We start from the raw sequence: 12,707 nt of genomic DNA, 5'->3' as shown, positions 1-12,707 counted from the left end.
TGCACATGAATAGGATTCAGCAAAACTTCTACTGGAGCCTGGAACAAATTTTAGCCACTTTGGAAAGAAGAGGATGGATTTCCCATTGGTACAAGTGCCCAAGCAAAGACAGGCTCGAGTTCAGATGAGAAGCTGGGCCAACTGCCCGTTCCTTTAGGTCCCTGCCAACCAAGGGATTTTACAAAACTTACAGATCTTATAGGCTATCATGTTGTTGTCACTTTGTCAGGATGTGGGGAAGTGGGAAGGTCAGGGCCTAATTTAGTTCTGCACATGTGAAGACAGTGACTGCCAGGTAGCTGCTTCCTTTTGCCCTCTGTTCCAGGCGATATCAATACTTCTTGCTATAACAAGTCCTTTTTTCAAAAGTCAACTACAGCTACAGATGCCACCTGAGTTTCTCTTATTGTTCACACCACCTTGTACCTTGTTGAAGCAACAGTTTTTTGCTGCAGGTACGTTTACAAATGCAGCTTCCAACCCCAGGGGACACTAGCCTCTGGCAATGCTCAGCCAACACCAATCCTTCAACCACTGACTGGTTGCTGAAAACAGGGAAGCAGGGAAATGGGGGGGGGGGAAACATGGGATTCACACTGACTTCTTCATTTATCCTTCTCAGCTTCAGTTGTCCATCTGCCGATAAAAGGGACGTCACCGCAGTCTTTACATCTCCTCTCAGCATTAACAACTCATGGGTTGTAAGAAGGGGTTCCCGCCACCAGTCACCCTCCTCAGTAATTCCCAACAGGGTCTAGATCAGAACCCAGAACCTGACAGGCTCTGAGCACGGCCACGTGGGCGACTATGCCTGGAATTGAAGAGGAAACCGGAAATGGTGGGAACTGCGGTCCAAAAACCCACCTGTCTCTGATACTCTGTTGTCTTCTGCCACCACCATGGTCATCGTAACCTGGCAGCTCTTCCCACAGACAATGGTGCTGCACTAAGGGATTGGTGGCTCTCCAGGCTCTCAGAACCAGTTTCCAACAGCAAGTGTTTGTGGGAAAACTAACTGAAGGTGAGGAAAAGGGTCTGTAACCATGGAAAAGGTACCTACCCATATGAAACTAACTATCACACACACAGGTCCAATCACGTCCATGGGAACCACATTCTATCTAGGGTTCTAAGGCTGAGCAAAGAAAGAGAAATACACAACAACCGGTTAAATTTTAATTCCAGACCAACAACAAATAATGTTTTAGTATAAGTGTGTTCCAAGTATTTCATAAACAAACTTGTACTAAAGAAGTTATTTGTTGTGTCAACCGATGGCTGTTAGTGCCAAGTGAACAACAACAGGAATCCCCAATTTGGAGTACAGTAAAGAAGGACAGTTTATTCAGTGCAAATAGCTCAGCTGTGCTAAAGCACGGCTATGGGACAACTCAATAGTGTTACAGCTCAATCAGGAAGCAGTGTAGCTACAGAACAGCACGTCTGCAAAGGAGCCCTCAGCCATGGCCCCTCTCTAGCTGAACAGCTCTGCTCCACTCTGCTCTTCCGTGTTTCAGCTCCAGCCAGGGAAATGCTGTCTTCAGTCTTTGGAGTAAAGGGGAAGTGTGATCCCTGAGCCAGAGGGGAGTTGACTTATATAGAGAGAAGTCCCCACCCCTGGTCCCTGATTGGTCTGGTCTCATGCAGATGAGGACTCCAAATCTTCACAGTTTGATTGGTCCAAAAGGCACTATCCTAATTGCAGAGAATGGAGCTGCTATGATTGGTCAGTGAATAGGCTGACAGGGCTGTAGCTGCTCAGCTCCAACTGGATGGAGAAAGTCTCAGTCTTATTCGTTAAAATAGGATCCCAGGAACTCCTTTACAAAGGCTGGCTCACAGTGCAGGCTTCTCCCTGAAGTGGGGTTCAGTTCAGTGCAGGCTTCTCCCTGAAGTGGGGTTCGAGTTGAGAGGCCCCTGTATAGAAACAGCTGCTAGGCTTTTTTAAAATTTGAGCCCAGTGAGCCACCAGGAGCCCTTCCCAGTAGGTACCTTACTTCTCAGGGTCAACAGTTGGTATCTGAAATTCATGTTTAACTGGACATCTTGGATTCTTGTCTGCAGCCCTAACTCCAGCCAACCTAGAATCTGACCTAGTGAAACCTGCTTTCAACGCTCACTGTGTGTTAGGTCTCTGATAAACTCGGACTACCCAGAGCTGTGGAGGGGGCAGGGACGAGCACCAGCATCTGTAACCCTGCCGCAGGCCATGGAATGATACTCCGTAGGTGCCTCTTTGGTAAGAAATACTGAGTGGCGGTCATATAACCAGGTCCTTCCACAGCTTGGTTCTCCCCTGCTTCCTGCTGTCTAGGCCCTTCCCTGAAAACATGCACTGAGCACCCCCAAGTCCCAGCTCCGAGCTTGGTACTAGTGGGTGCCCTGCCATGAGCAGGGTAGGTGGGGCTGCACAGAGCTGGCATTCCAGAGGCAGGAGTCAGGCAGTAAAGAAACAAACATTGTTAGTCCAGGCCTGCCCCTTGCTTGGCTCCGTCTGCAGCAGCCTGGCCCCGAGTCCAAAGTTCACCTTTCTTCAGCAATTTTGCGCTGCTCCAGCACTTAAATGTTTCTCCAAGTTCAGCTTCAGGGGCGCGTTTGCTGGGGCTCCCGGCGGGGCTTGCCGGCGTGTACTGGGCACGTGCACGCCAGCTCTCCCTCCCACGTATTTCCCAACAGCTACACCCAGAGAAGGGAGCGTCTCCTATAACCAGCATGCTGGAGACCCGAGCTTTTAAGAGCAGCCAGGTCGGGTGTTTGCACGTCTATGCTTCCAAACTCATTACAAGATCAACTTGATCGGGGCGTCCATCCTTTTATCATCTCATGTATGCTCACTCGGTCTGAATTTGCTTTCCATTCATCTGGCTGTGGAAAAACAAATTTCCACATGGTTGGCCAAGAGGAATGTCCTCCCCTCTTCTGCCCACGTGCTCTCCTGGCAGGCCTCCTAAGCCTGGCACAGTACTCCTGGTAAGTGAGTGACAGGCAGCGTGTCGTACCCAGAGCTGGTGCAGACCTGCGATGTCTGCAGAGACTTGTACCTGGGCAGTTACACATTAACACAGACCTCGGCGCTGCCCTTCAGCATCTGTGGACGTGGCCTCGCCCCTGCGCCTGCCGTGGGCGCTTTTTACACGTTTTACAGCCTTTGACAGAAAGCCCGATAACCTTCAGGTTCTTCTCATTCCGGCCGCTCCCACACCTTCCTTTCCTTCACCTACTTCCTCTCTCTGGCCTCCTCAGTGGTTACCCAGGAACTAGTTACACACATTCCCTCCTCTGAAATGTTTATTCAGATTCTTCAGTCTTCTGCACAAAGCCACCGTTTATTTATGTTTAACGTTCAACACACAGACCATTTGCCAACTCGATTGTGGCCTGTTCTCCAGAAAAGCCCATGGTAATTAACTAACGTAGTGCCTTTGTCATCTTCTTTCCTAGTCTTTCCACTTTGAGTTGGTCAACCTTCAGCTTTATCCATTTAACGGCCATTCACTGAGTACCTGCCATGTGTATCACATCATAAGAAATATAAAAATGGGTGGCAGCCATTGCTGCCCTCAAGGGAGTTCAGAATCCAGTGGAGGAAATCGTGAAGCAGAAATACTCACTAGTGATGCTGGTGAATGCCATGGAGCCCAGAGGTAAGGTGCCAGGAGAATCCTGGGGAACAAAAACTATTTCTGTGTTTGGGGCGGGGGGGAGTCAGCTTCACCCAGGAGGTGGCATGTGACCCAGAAATTGACAGAGAGCTGAATATGCAGACATAAGGAGGAAGGACTTTTCAGGGAGGAGAAGCAAGTCGCCCAGACAAAGCGGCAGCACATGCAGACATGGCAATGGTCCGTCATGTGGCATGTGTGAAACAGCTAGAAGTACAGGTACGGTGAGAGCTGGGAGCCTTGATACCACATGAAGAAATGCGGGCTTTCCTCACTCATTCAACTTGTGCTGACTGAGCACGGATGACACGCCAGGCACCGTTCTCGCCCTGAGAATCCAGAACTGACAAAAGCCCCGCCCTCAAGAACTCATGTTCTAAGGGGAAGCCACACAGTGATCAAATCGGCAAAATAAAGCACACTCAGATGATGATAAACGCTGTAGAGAACAGTAAAGGAGGGGGCAAAAGGAACGTCGAGGTAATGGAAATTTGTGCTTTTAAATTGAATTTTTACTGTAGAATAGTTTAGATTTATAGAAGAGTTGCACAGATACACTGAGAGCCCCTTGCTCAGTTTCCCCTCTGTTTCACAATGCATTTGCCTGAGCTAAGAAACCACTTCTGCTATATTATGAGTAGAGCTTCAGACTCTGTTCAGATTTCCCTGGGTTTCCCACTCATGCCCTTTTTCGGTCCCAGGGCCCCACCCAGCACCCCCGTGGCACTGGGTCCACATGTCTCCTTGGCCTCGTCTGGTCTGCGGTAGCTCCTTGGTCCTCCTGGGTTGGCATGGCCTTGGCAGTTTGGAGAAGCAGCGATTGGGGGTGCCTGATCTTGTTCTCATAATCAGGGTGGCACCACACATTCGGGGAAGGCTGCCCTCTCATCTCGTGGTATCTGGGGGGAGGAGGCTCGGAGAGGCCTCACAAGGAGAGAAGACAAACTTTAAGCAAAGACCTGAAGGATGTGAGGACTGAGACGCACAGACACTTGGGAGGAGGAGTCCCGAGCCTGGGAAATAACAGGTGTCAGCATCCTGAGGCAGGAATGGACCAGGCATGACAGGAACAGCAGAGAGACCAGGCTGACTGGACAGAGAGCACCAGGGAAAAGCAGTAAATGCAGGTAAACCCATACGGTGGGCCGGACCGTGCAGTCTTCTAAGATACAGGCAGTTTTTTGAAGTTTCTTGTGCAAACGAATGACACAATCAGAACGGTTTGTAATGTGCGTTAGAGACAGCCATAACAGCCAGCCTCACCCATCCTGCATCTGTGGGAGCCCCTCCCGCTCTGCTCACAATACATCCTGTGACCCCACCTCCTGGTCACAGCTACTTAAAGGACCCCTGCTGCAAAGACTCTTCCCAAACCACAGTGAGCTGAGTCAGTCAGAGTATTTCCCTTAGAAATTTGAGCCAAGAGACACAGGCAATGAGCGCCAGGCACTGGAGCTAGGGGAGCGGGAGGCTGGGCCGGCCACATTCGGCCTGCACTGAACAGACGGAGCCAGTCTACCCAGTGACATGAGTGCATCCAAGACGTAACAGCAGCAGTTGTTTTAATCCCTGAGTATTTTGAGTCCCACTTGCAGCTCACATGACATCTGACTGTTCTTCATTTCCTGTCTTTGGCTTTCATGAGTTCTCCAGGTCCTTAAAATAAAGGCCCTCCCCCATTTTAACTTAAGCTAGCTTGGATGGGTTTCTGATTTGTGCATCTAAAAGGACTCTGACTGAGAGAAAATGGAGCTGGCCGGGGTACTTAGGGCTGAGTAGAGGGAAGGGGCACGGGGTGCAGGTAGACCAGTTGTACGACCTCTACTGGTGCCGTAATGAACAGATGTGCTTCTTGAACTTGCTCTCCCCTTCTCCACCTCTGATGTAAGCTGCCCCACGGAACGAAAAGGTATGGAATAAACTAATCGCCATTACAGTGCCAGGCGGGTAATTCATCGTCAGTTCCAGGAAGTGTTAGAGGTTTTAAAAATGAATCCTGGAAGTACAGCGCCTTAACCCTATGGCAGCAATTCCTGAGGGCAGAATTCTGGGTCGCAGAGCACACGGGTATGGAAGGTAATTTTGAGCAGATGTGCCTTTCAAGTCCTGGCCCTCACGTCCTCCCATCTGGTGACTCTGTGGCCACCTACAGGCAAGCTTGGCTGTGACTACCCCACATTATAACGCCCTTCATTAGAGGTAGGCACTTACCATAAGAAGGCATCTCGAACATTGCCACATGTGTTTAACTAAATCTCAAGGTCTGATCATACATGGAACAAAAATATCTCATTATAAAACAACCTGACCAATTTATTAGGAGACAGCCTCTCCCGTGCACATGCATCAAAGAACTATTAGTATGAGAATCTAGAAGTTTGTTAAAATAAATACTCCCAACGCGACCACTAGAATCATTATAAAGTGTGTACGTACCTGTGCAGGTCTTTAGATGTCTTCAAATCCAATCTCCATGGGGGCAGTAAGAAATGACTTAACCAGAGCCACAGAGCTGGTGGCAAATGTCCAGGTGTCGCAGCTCTCAGGCAGCCCCTCACTACCCACACCAGCTCCCCAGCCCAGCCCCTGGACACCCACTCATGCGTCATCATCAACTTCGTAATTGTTCATGTTTCTACTGCGTTAAGGCCACGTGCTCTTTACTGGCCCAAATAAACATCTTCAGTCGGGCTGTCCACATTCTGCCTTTTTCCACTGTTTACACATTTTTAATATAACTTTACACCATTATATCCATAGGCTTAGAAAAACAGATATATTCTTCCTTCTTGAAAGAGAAAAATGACTTTCATGGGAAGTGGATGTGGACATTCTCATTTACACGCTGCACCAGCTCCCCAACCAAGGGGCAAGGTATGTGCCCCAGGGCAGCATTTGGAAGAAGCTGCTCTGTAGTCTTGGCGGAAACCAGGACAAAAGCTACGTGCCTCGGATTTAAGATCCACTTCAAGTGAACATGACTCCAAGACCATATTCCCACACACAGTTTTTCTTTTTCCTTGTCTTTAACCTCTCCACTGAACTTTCCTCTCTGCCTGCAATATTGCCCAGCTCTCTCCCATTTCATCCCAACAGAATGAAAATGAAATAATCCATTAATTGCCCCTTCTCCCCTTCTAGCTCTTGTTCCAGTTCCCTTGTCGTCATCTTTTTCATTTCCAGTAACTTAGTTTGGAGTTTGAGTTCCAACAGCTGACCCTGTAAGCTAAGCCACGGACACCTCACTCCCACCTGCCCTTCCTGCCCCACTCTCTGCCTCACCCCCGCCACCCTCAGGCCCTCAGAATCTGTTCCAGCGGCTCCTAGCTTGACTCCACCTCTCGGCTCTCACCATTTCACATACTCACCCATACTAACCTTCTTAAAACACCACATAGATAATTTCTGAATGAAAATATTTCCAGTAATGGCATCATGAGAATATTAAACAATTTTCCTCCATAGAAAACAAATATGAAACTGGAAAAAGAAATACTGCAAACATCCATTTGGGTGACTAGCAAGCAGCCAAGGGCAGGCAGCAACCTGAGGACTGCTCATGTAAAGAAAGGCCTACCTGCAGCAGGTGTGACGGTGCGTCTGTGTCTTGCTGCCCGGGCACACCCTCCTGCTCTTCCCCAGATCAGGTGCCGAGGGGCTGCAGCCAGATGCTCAGATGTAGTGGACACGGTCCAGGGTAGGTAGCAAAGCAGCTAGGAAAGCAAGGGGGACATCATGAAACTGCTATGCCTTTGAATGTCTTCCTCAAGCCACACGCAGCCCACTGGAGGAGAGTGGAACTGTCCTGAATTTCAGAACACAAGCTCTACTCAAATCACTGACTGGTTGCTAACCAACGCGAGCACAGGCAGACCTCCAGGGAGGCCAGTGAAAAAAGAAAACTGAGCAGAGGTGTTCGTGGCTGCACATTGCAGGGATGACAGTTCGAGCCCAGGCAAGTTAACTGCCTGCACCCTCAGAAATACAAATCAGAGTCACAGTCACTTCAGGGTATTATCTAAAATGTCCAATTTTCAAATACAAATTACAAGACATGCAAAAAAAAAAAAAAAAAAAATAGAAAAGTGCAGCCCGTACTAGGGAGAAAGGGGAAGCAGTGATAGAAAGTGACTCCAAGTTCTCCAAATGTTGAATTTAGCAAAGATTTTCAAAGATATTATAAATATGTTCAAAGACTTGAAGAAAATTAGGTTCAAAGAACTGAAGGGAAATGTGCTAAGTATGAGTGAATAGAGAGCGAACAGAGAAAAAAAGGAAACTCTGAAATAGAACCAAACAGAAATGGCAGAAATGAATCCAACCATATCAGTAATTATATTAAATATAACTTCACTAAGCACTCCAGTCAAAAGGCAGAGATTGTCAGATTAGATCTAAAAGCAAAATCTATCTATATGCTGTTACATAAGACACACTTTAAATTCAAAGATACAAAGACAGTAAAAGTGAAAAGATATGCAAACTTTACACATGAGAGAGTAAAGTGGATATATTAACATAAAATAAATAGTTTTAAGCTAAGGGATAGTACTCAAGACACAGAGGTACATTTCATAATGATGAGATGCTCGATATAGCAGAAATATATAATTTAGACACATATGAAGCTAACAATAGCGCTCCAAAGTACATGAACAGAAACTGACAGAACTGAGAGATGGATAAATAATTATAGCCTGTGATAAATATTCTTCTCTCTGTAATGCATAGATCAAGTACACAAATAAACCAGTAAGGATATAGAGACTTAAACAACACTATCAAACAATCGACATGTATAAAACACTCCACCCAACAACAGCAAAATATTCCTTTCAAGCACACATGGAACATTCCCTATGAGAGAGTACATGCTGTGCCATAACACAAGTCTCAATAAATTTAAAAAAACTGAAATCATAAAGAACATGTTCTCTAGCCACAGAATTAGATTTTAAGTTAATAACAGAAAAAACATTTTGGTAAATATGTCAAAAGTATACAAGATACTTATAAAGAACCAAAAGGTCAAAGGAGAAATCATGAGAAAAATATAATTTGAACAGAATGAAAATGAAAACACAACATATCACAATTTGTGTGATGCAGCTAAAGTCTTGCTTAGAGGAAAATTCATCACTAAAAGTTTATATTAGAAAAGTAGAATGTTTATCATCAATGATATAAAAACAAGAACAAATTAAACCCAAAGTGAGAACGAAAGAGATACTAAGATAGTGCAGAAATCAATGAAATGGAACACAGCCAAGCAATAGATAAAAAAACAATGAAACTAAGAGATGGCTCTTTGAAAATATCAATAAAATTTTTAAACTTTTAGCTAACCTTATGAAATAATATACATACATTACTGCTGGGTATAGAAAATGGGAAAAAGTTTGGCAGTTTCTTGTTAAAATAAGTATACAGACCCATCAGCCCATTTTCAGGCATCTACCCTAGAAAAATGAAATATGACCACACGAAAACTTTCATGCGAACACTCACAATAGCAGTATCCATGGAGCCAAAAATTGGAAAGGACCCAAAAGTCCATCAACTGGTAAACAGATAAACAAAATGCAATGAAACATTACTCTGCAACCAAAATGAATCAGCCACTAACACAAGCAGCAACGTGGGTGAATGTCAAACACATCACACTTCTGAAGGAAGCCAGGCACAAAACACTACACCCTGTGTGATCCTGTTGTGTAAAATGCCAGGGAGGGCCAACCGATGTAGAGATTGGTGGTTGCCAGAGGCCGGGTGGGGGCAGATACTGACCGCAGAGGCCCAGGAAGGAATTTGAAGGCGACGAAAGTGTTGTAAAATTGTACTGCAGTTGCAGGAGTACAGGTATCAAAACTCAGTGAACAGTACACTTTAAATGAATGAGTTGTACTTTATGTAAATTGTACATCGATAAAGCTGTACATACATATACATAGAGAGTGTGCATGAGTGTGTGTGTGCATGTGTGTGTGCGAGTGTGTGCGTGTGTGTGCGTAATGTGCGCGAATGTGTGTGCATGTGCGTGTGCATGTGTGTGCGTGAATGTGCGTGTGCAGGTGTGAGAGTGTGTGTGTGCATGCACATGTGTGTGTGCGCGCATGCGCGTCAAATCCCACATTGCTGACCACGCAAAGTACGCCGTGTCTCTCACCAAGGCCCCCACAGCCCAGCCCCCCAATGCCGGTCGCCCACTTACCCGCCACCACCTTTCTCACGCCTGCAGCTTGATCAGCCTACACACGTTACTGTTTTCACCACCAAATCACTTGCCACTCTGATCGAGTTTCCTAAAACCCTCTCCCACCATCTCTGGACATTCAAATCCTGCCTGGTTCATTTGGGACCCTCTTCACCCCCCCTTCCAGCTCTGCCCCCTCCCTGCGTCCCCACGCCAGAAGCACTTCCCTCCTGGAACCCCAATAATCTCCATGGGCTCCGTCCACCTCCCTGCAGACTCCCCAAGATGGTTCTTACTGGAAATGCTTACACTCCCCTGCGGGGGGCTGCTATATTGATTGTTGCCATATTCCAAGTAACACTTGTCACAACAATTTGCTATTGATAAGCATTTGTTGAACAGATTTGATTTTCGTCATCTGCTTCCACTCCTGCAGCTCCCGCAAGCTGGTATGATGGCCCTCCTGACTGACAGCAGGTCAAGGTCGTTTCTCAGCACCCTTCCCCTGGACCGCTATGACCCTGATGGCACCTTCCCTCCTGAGACACCTCCACCAACTGGCTCCTCCACGGCTCCTACCTCTGCTCCTGACCCTTCTCCTCCAGCCCCGATCTGTGGCCGTTGCCATGGCTCAGCCTCGGCTTGGCTTCCTAGAAATTTTTGATCAAAGACTTTATCCACTCACAGTTTCACAAACACCCCAAGGAGGGTTTTCAAATCTCTGTCTTGAGTCCCTAACCTGTCACCCACCCTGCAGGCTTCTATCTCCACTGCACCCTCACTCGTTCACATCATACGATGCTCCGCTTAGAAGAACGCCTTCGCCTACCTGCGAACACCACCTGCCAGCAGTACCGTCATTCCCTTAGTCACCGACACTCAAAACTGCATTTCATCAATGTGTACATAGTGTGTATTTATCTCAATCCAATTCTGTGGCTGCAAAGATACGTGAGGCCAATCTCATCCATTTTTCATAGTGAAGACTTAACACATGAGATCAACAGATATTTTTCAGTTAAAAGCCTTACCTTCGTCTCTACAGCTGTGACTCGGAGGTGCCCCTGTAAGCTGTCCCTTCTATGCATGGCTCCCTGTCCCTTCCAGCCCTCCGCCATCCCTCTGACATGCCTCACACTTGAATTACAGCCACAGGGTCCCGTAAACACGCTGGCCTCTGGTGTGCAGCCTTGCCTCTCCTTCAAACCATTAAAGCTACACTCACAGTTCGTATCAATCTTCTGAGCCTGCAAAGCCCTTCTCCCGGCACTTGGATGTGGCCCCACGTGTTCAGCACGGACGAGGACTTTTCCCAGGTATCTCCAGAGTCCGCTGCTTGCTAGTCTCCTTTCCTGTAACAGCCGTCTGCCTGTTCACTTACTGTCCGAGTCATTCCCATCCTTCAAGGTCCAGATCAATACCGCCCTCCATTAGGAAGCTTTCCACCCTCTCAAAGTCCCGTACTATTCCCACGTGTTTTAATATTTCAGATGTGAGGATTTTCTACTTTTAACAAGAATATAAGCTCCTTGAAGTGGAGGGCAGTGCTTTAATTTGTAGCCCTTAAAACTCCCAGCACAGTGTTCAGGATAAGACAGAGAGGACCTATCACATCAAATTAAAAGGTTACTGTGGTCTCCTAAGACCACAGGGAGAACATACGTGAATATGTTTGAAAATCCAGAAGCTATTTCCTGGGTCTCCACTTTGCTCCTTTCATGTAAATTTCATTTAAGTTTGGGACCCAGATAAACTTCCTAGAGTTAACAATATTTTTGTTCCCATTGCATTTGTTTTTTCCAAGAAACGCTTCCCAAAGAATTGTTTTTATTTATGAAATAATATAGAGGGGGAAAAACATGTGCAAATGCTTGGGACAGTGAGGTTTAGGACCTGCAAAGTGAGTTATTCCTTCAAACCACCCAGGCACTACGGGAGCCTGCGGTCATGATTAAAGTGTGTGCCCCCCACAGGCACCCCCAGAACAGTGAAGGATGGGCAGGAGCGTCTTGTCCGCTGAGGGTCTCACGAGTCCCACAGAAGAAAGGCCGTTCACAGAACACGCGGGCGGGGCCAACGGCAGCACCAGCCACGGAGCAACTCCCCCGAAGCTCAGAAACGCGAGAGGGTCAGCCAAGGCCAGTGAGGGACCGTCTTCCACCCAGAGACGCTCACCAGATCACTCGTGGGGAAGTGGACCTGGGAAGCCACTTCATGCCTGCCTGCTGAAGTGCAGTGGGGGGTCACCGCCTGCCTGACCCCAGTTCCATCACCCCCTAGCTGGAGAACCACAGGAAATGGCTTACTCGGTCTGTGCCTTGGTTGCCCGTAAGAAACGGGCACATGCCAATGCTTCCGCCTTGGCCAGCTGCGGTACTGAGAACAGTGCCTGGACGTGACAACTATCAGCCCCGGGCGGTATGACCGTTATTGTGTATGCCACGCGACCGCAGGGCACCCCTCTGCGGCATCACTCGCTCTCTCCCAGCCCTTTTGCTCCCTCTCTGAGGCTCCATGCCATCACTGCCCTGGACACTGCGCCTTCGTCGAGGACACACGGACCTCTGTCCCCGAGTCGGGGCTGGAGCGGTCCCGCGTGACTTTTTCTACAAGACTCTGGTGCTCAGGCCGGGAAAAGCGGGATGAGAAAACCCCCCAGAGAACATGGTGCGAGCAGCCTTTTCTCTCCCATGACGATCGCTACACACAACGTGCAGTCAGTCAGGGCCAGATCAGCTGTACTCTGATGCCTTCTTTTCGTCCGGGGGACTCAGTTTTTCAGCACGGCCACCGTCTGTGTATTGGACTCGACACCCCCTTAGGGCAGACAACCAGCAGTCCGAATTCCACAG

This window comes from Rhinolophus sinicus, chromosome 8 (assembly GCF_057876585.1).
Source record: "Rhinolophus sinicus isolate RSI-liver-muscle chromosome 8, RSI-T2T, whole genome shotgun sequence".
NCBI lineage: Eukaryota > Metazoa > Chordata > Mammalia > Chiroptera > Rhinolophidae > Rhinolophus > Rhinolophus sinicus.
The sequence above is the reverse complement of the archived record's forward strand: the minus strand, read 5'-3'. Positions refer to the sequence as shown.